This window comes from Dermacentor silvarum, chromosome 9 (assembly GCF_013339745.2).
Source record: "Dermacentor silvarum isolate Dsil-2018 chromosome 9, BIME_Dsil_1.4, whole genome shotgun sequence".
In the NCBI taxonomy this organism is placed as follows: domain Eukaryota; kingdom Metazoa; phylum Arthropoda; class Arachnida; order Ixodida; family Ixodidae; genus Dermacentor; species Dermacentor silvarum.
In genome coordinates, this window is record NC_051162.1 from 153,373,010 (window position 1) to 153,379,672 (window position 6,663).

A 6,663-nucleotide genomic window follows, 5' to 3' on the forward strand; every position below is an offset into this window, starting at 1 on the left:
TGTGTTGACGTTTGCAGACAACGTGCTGGCTTGGACAGAAGCGGTAGTGAGCTCGGTTCCAGAAGGCAAGTGGTAGAACCAGCGGAACGCGGTAGTGTGCGTCCGCTCCGCAACACGGTGTCCGACTGCAAGTTGTCCCGCAGAGGATCGTTGGTCGGCTGCTCCATTGTAACGGAATGAGAGAAACAGAGACAGCACCCGTTCCTGGGCCAGCTGTTCTATTATCTGCCCACCTCCTCTTCTACTTCGCTCTTCGCCTAAGCCGCCGAGCCCCAGTGCCGTTCTTCCACATCACAATATGTATAATTACATGTCCAGATGGGCTACGCTCTAAACTGCCGGCATATTAGGCCGAGCAGATAACACAGGATGCCGTGGAGATATTACATGTGCCGTTAAAAAATAAAATGCCGGTGTTTCTTGGTTTTGTACACTCTCCTATCCAATGCACATTTGGTCAATCTTCTCCTGGTGCGTTCTTTATTGATATTTTTGCCATAATGCATTAAACCTTAAATATAATCAAAATTCACAACTAAACCCTCTCTCTAGCTATCTTCAAAAATAATATCGGTACCCAGGATATAAAAAAAATTTCTCCTGAATAAACATGTCTCATTTAGCTTATTCAGGTGTTTATAGCGCAAGATGGTTAATCTATTTTTCGGCAGGTAATTTTGTCATAAAATGGGCTAACAGTGCTAGTCGGCGCCAGCAGTGATAAGTAGCTAATGAACTGCTGAATTGAGCAACGCTTCGGAATTTATACAGCTAAGCGTCGGACCTATGCAATAAGCTAGGCTGAACGCAATGTCATAAATATTAAAAAAGTAATGTTCCTAAAACAACGAAAAAGTGCTAAAAATTGCCAATTTGGAGCAAACCAATGAGCAGAATGAGCTGTCAATGCAAACACATTCCATCGATTCATTTTGTTCTAGTTAATTGCACGCATCTCTATGCGAGGAATGAGTGTGGAAAATTTCATTTTGAAATGTTTTTTTTTACTAATCAATGTTAGCGTAACATGAGGTGGAGCAAAATTTTTTTTAAGAAAAGCGAAAAACAAATCTGCAAACCGTGTCAAAGATGTCGAAAACTACACAGAGGCGGAAAATGGTCCAGCTTCATAGGTTGAGACGCCATGAGATGCACTAGAGTCTTCTTTTGTTTGTGTTGCTGCTCGGCAGCAACATAAAATGAAAAAAGTTGTTTAAATAATTTTCATAGAATAGAAATAGTACTGATTTTCGGTTTCGCAATACGAGGGTATGGGTTGGAAAACTTACTGTAACTGCAAAACTAATAAGAGGCAAAAGTTTTTTTGCAACATGCTGCTTAACGTTTTGGCATACATAGAGTGTACAAACGAAGAAACGAATTTTGTGAAAAAACTCAGTTATGAATGTGGCCTACAACCATAATTTTTTAAACATACACATTCCATTTATGCTCGTATTTCAAGCTTGTCTTGTCCACACTATTCCTACATTCAAATACTTTGTGTGCTTGTTCCTTGTAAACTAACACCACATGCCAAAAGACTTTGTATTTTATCAATATCTTCAATTTTTCTTAAACTGAAACTGGTTTAGAGTAAACCAGTTGTATAAGGTCGTAGGGGAAAATTACGCCATATTATCTGGGTGGACATAAAATGTGGTGGAGTTCAAGCTCGTATAATCTGCAGATTTAATCAAATATATAACATTTGCAAAATAATGTAAAAATGAGTTGTTCTTTATTAGGATAAACAATATTTCAAAGCTAGCTAGGTACACAACTTGTCTTAAGCTGAATGTTCGACGAAAGAAATCCCTATTTTGAGCCGTATTTTGTCGCAAATATGTCAGCGTTGTTGCATTTGAGTACGAAATGGGAATATGTATTTATTCAAATCTAGTTATTATAGCACTTGCATTATTTGCATTATTATAACATCTACGGCCGTTCAAACCTGCATTTTCATGGAGCGGGCGTGGTAACGCAGACATCTATTGTGTTAACTCAATAACACAATACCACAGTGTGTTCTATTAAGAAGTGTTGACGAAATATTTCTGTTAGAGGAAAGCGAAAATATTCGCTCTTAGTATTTATGAGTACAAGTTTGTTGCTGAGAGGACAAGACTGGCGACATGCCCAAATTGTACGTGCTGTCGTTGGCTCATTTATTACTTGCCTTCACGAAGTTTCAATACTTTCGTTTTCGCAATACCAACCACTATGAATTTTTCGCATTTCGAAATATTACCTAGTGTTCCGCATTTTTTTCTCAGGTACTTAACACAACTGAGACCCTCTTCCAGTACTACAGCGGGTGGTCATCAGTATTCTTGGAATTGCACAGGGAATGAATGCAATGAAACAGATATCACCTGCGATTATATACGTACAACTGCAATTAGCAATACATCAATCCAATACAACGAATCATTAACGGAGTACTCGAAAAGGTAAATAAACAATCTCTTCTTTCGGAACAATAATTATATGTGAGGCTTGCCGTGGGGAATGCTACGTAGCATAGGTGATGAGCTTAAGTGCTGTATCAGAGTAGCGTCACGATGTACCACATCAAGCCAAGTGATAAAGGTAATGATAGCGGCGGCACACTTGGTCGCTTCCTTTCTTACAGTGACTCCACCGGAGATATCCTCTATCGATGAACATCGTGCTGCTTAGAGAAGTGCTTATAGAAAAAATTGTGCCGTAAACGAAGCACACTGGCGTAAGGAACAGCAAATACGGAGCTAAAGCATTAGGCGTCATATATGCGATCTATCCAAGTGTAACTGCACTTGAATTAGGCTGTGTACTGCTTGGGATAAACACAGCGTTTCTGTAATACACAGATTGTGTTCACACGCCAGCAATTTTGTACATAAAGGGCACCTTCCCATGTCTGGTCATTTTGGGCTGACAGGCGCCGTGCATGCAATGCGCGCCATTAGCCCTTCCCCTCGTGGGCACCATGCTCCCAGCCGGAGAGTCGACGTATATTGCACGAGTGTGCCTACTTAATCGCAGTGCTGTGACGTCGTTCATAGCGACACGTGACTTCGAGAATCATTCAAGGCACATCAGTTTTTTGTTTAATATGTTGCTTCAATAGCCGAAATAATGTTTAGAGAAGAAAATTGCTCCATGGTTCCCGCTAAAGGGAACCATGTGTGGAAGCGAAGCAGCGGGGAGATGGTATTGCGGCAGCGGCCCGAGCGCTCATCGCGGCGCTGCACAGGAGAGAGAATGAAGCGCGCGCGCTACGTCATTTTCATACCGCGGAACTACCGTGGCGCCCCCAGCGGAGTATGCAGCTGTCGCACCACCTGTCGTGCGCGCCGCTCCGGATTCTAGAGGAGAGAAAGGGGGGAGCATAGCAGAGGAGAGAGAGGGGGAGGGGACGCGCTTGTGCTGTGGGGGTGTAGCGCGTGGGCGCCGCTCCGTACAGGATTCCTAGGGGAGAGAAAGGGGGAGCGTAGGAGAGGAGAGAGGGGGAGAGGACGCGCATGCGCTGTGGGGGTGTGGGACGCGGTAGCGACGGACAGAGCCGCCGACCAGAAATGCTTGGCATTTAAAAGTCGCAGTTCCGCCAGCAAGGCGAAGGATCAATTGCGATAGCAAATTTACTAGTAGAGAGCTATATGGAGTAGGGCTAGTATTTTTATCGGCTGCATTAACTTGTACACATTCGCTTACTAACTGAATTAACAAGCATGATGTCAGTGCGGACAAGCAAACCTGTATAGATCACACTCGATGACCGCATACCAGCAATTTCAAAACACGGCTTGAGCAATCGCGGCGGCAGCAGCGACCGAATGTTCGTGCGGTCTACCGCTTCAGCGGAAATTGAGCAGCGAAAGCAGAACGCATACAAAGGTAAAAGCTGTGTGGAGATCGCTTTCAACATACGGTGTGCTAGACAGCCCTAAGCCGCACAAAGTACAAGTACGCAGTTGCTGGTGGAGAAGCCGCGCCCCTCCCTCTCGCGCTCCCTTCCCCTTCTCCTCCATTCGCGTGGGAGATTTAGTTGCCAGTTCCGTTTGCACCCGGTCGCCAGATCCGGATTCGATGCCACAGCTAAACCTCGTCCCCCTCCCTCCCTCTCTCTCTCCGATCACCGCCCCCTCCCCCACGGCCTTTTGCATCATGGAACACGTCGCGTTTGCTACGCGCCGTGCGTTCGATCTCCGTGAAAGCACTCGTCCCTCTCGCTCGTTCATTCGCACATACAGCATACAGCGCGCGGCGACGATAGTATCGCCGTTGGACGTTATACGGAACCTCACGGCGACGACGAGGCAGAAATGCGCTTGGAGTGTCCATATTATTGCTATCGCAATAATAATAGCAAGGAAAGATTACAATCCGAATACCAGCGTGTTTTTGTTTTACTTCGCACAGCAGCAAGATACATGTACTTCCGTTTCGTCCGTTTGTTCCCACGTCGTGCAGTCGCGCGCGCTGACAACGAAACTAAGTGATTTTCCACAGTATTCTAGCACACTACACTAAAGAAAATTCCAGCGAAAACGGGAGTAACTGGACACTCATTCCTAAAAGGGGCGCTTTCGTCTCTCAGGGGACTAACTGAAGGAGTGTGCATGCCGCGTGCCATTTTTAGGGAGTAAGTGTTTAGTATCTCGTCCGAAAGATAGCAACGGGAGGACGAACGGCAACAGTCACTTCTCATGCACTCTATTGTTTTCGTCCGTGTCATGGTGTGATGCGGCGAAAATGGTATTGTCTATAAATCGTGAATAGTTCGAAGTTCGTGCACTGTCTATCGAACATGCAAAGCAGCACTTTGCCACCTCGTGATAAAAATGCGTGAAATTTTTAAGTTGTAATGTGAGAAGCCAAGCACTTCGTGTACGCACCATAAGTGAACGATACACATTAAACGCACAAGTCATTAATGGACTGCCAGATGTTCTTGGCCAAAAGTGCCCAAGTTCCTTCCGTTCCAAGCAGATTACAAACTTAACTGAAGTGATGTGTAGCTGAAGCGGGGCACGCAAAGCGAAAGAGAAGTTGGTCTTCTCTGTCATCTTGCGTGCTCCGTTTGCGCTCTCTACACGTACATCACGTAATGTCATCCTAAGAATAATCGGGAAGCTTTCTTTTTGCAGTCGCCTATGGTTGCATGTACACGCAACGTAAGACTCTCCCCGCATAGCATACCCAAAATCCCGAGCCTCTCTATTATGTGTTACCGCACCTGCGTCAGGTGCAGCAATTCATACATAAATATCGCCCGTACACTTCTTCAATACTGTTACGGTTCCACTGAGCAGCTTGCCATGCTCCAAGTAGATCTTGCTAAAAGTTTTGATCTAGTCAGTCATTCCTATTTATTTTCTCTTCTGGAGCACACCAATGTTGGCTCCGTTGTGCTTACGCAGATGATCTAGCATTTTTCTGCACGGATAAGGCCAATGTTAAAAAGGTTGTGGCTACAATAGAGAAATTTGGCAGCGTATCAGGAGCAGGAATGAACTCCTCGAAAAGGTTAGGCTTATGGTTCTGCTACTGGCGTTATAAGTCAGAAGAGTTTGCAGGCATTGAGTGGACTGATGTTCCACCAAAGTATGTTGGCGTGCCGCTAGACGCATATAATTTAAGCGCACACTATTGGAAAGAACGGGTTTCGACGTTGCAAAGTTACGCTCAGACAGGCGTTCCACACAGACCTTGTATTTTCAGAAAGGCTGAAGCCTGCAATAAGTTTTCGGCAACAAAAACAAAGACAATATTTTAGACCAGTTAGGGTGGGCTGGGCTTAGTGCGTCTTTATGTGTACCAAACAGTTTCTCTTTTTTTTACTTCGCATTCTATATTTCGGTAATTCATGCGGTCACACTTGTTGATGATTTAGCTGATTTGGTTGTTCTTTCAAATTTTTCTTGGCGTTTATGCTTGTGGGGGTGCATGCAAGAGGTTTATTTGGAGGCACGTTTCCTGACAGTTCGATTTTCCAGTGAATACTTTTACTCTGTGTCGCGGAAAAGGCTATAAGAAGCTTTGCTGTCCATGCTATTTCCGCCTTCATTTTACTGATCACTATACGTTGAATGGCCAGGCCGCGATGTACTAAAGCGAGTTCGTAAAATGTATATATCCCCATGCTGCAAAACATTCTTTTATAAAATTCATAGTCAACATCATAGCATGGCTGTAGGAAAAGGGTATCTTTGTGTCTTCTATTATTTGACGTCTTTGTGATGTTCCAGAGAGAATTTAACACTGTTTTATTGACTGCAAAGACGCCATTTTCTATTGGGATATCCTCCAACAGAGGAAACCAGGCGGAACGCCGAGCAGCGAGGACGGACTCGCACTACGCTCCGCCTTCTCAAAGGTTTTCAAGAGGAATTTTCGCTCAAACCTATCTGAAAATCATATATTCGGCTTCTTGAAGTTGTGAGGATCCCGTGGATATCACGATCTCGGATCAGGAATGACTTTACGAGGAGAAACCGCTTTCGGAAGATTGGAAGCACAAGTAAGGACGCTAACCCCCACGTCGACTACGGCCGGCGTCGCGCGTCGCGGGAGACTCTCGCACTCGCGGGCTGCGAGGGCTTTGTGTGTCTGTGGGGGCGCACGGACCAACAACCAGTGAATTTGGACACTTACCGACACGGACGAAGGACTCAA

General features: G+C 44.9%; 1 long non-coding RNA gene across 1 annotated transcript in view; it reads left to right on the forward strand.

Annotated features, from left to right (window-relative positions):
* The first annotated feature begins 2,283 nt into the window (after window positions 1–2,283).
* LOC125940342 (uncharacterized) overlaps window positions 2,284–6,663 on the forward strand; it is a 68,413-nt gene continuing 64,033 nt past the window's right edge. The window contains exon 1 of the long non-coding RNA XR_007463560.1: window positions 2,284–2,456. This is a non-coding gene — a long non-coding RNA (uncharacterized LOC125940342). The remainder of the gene's footprint in view (window positions 2,457–6,663) is intronic.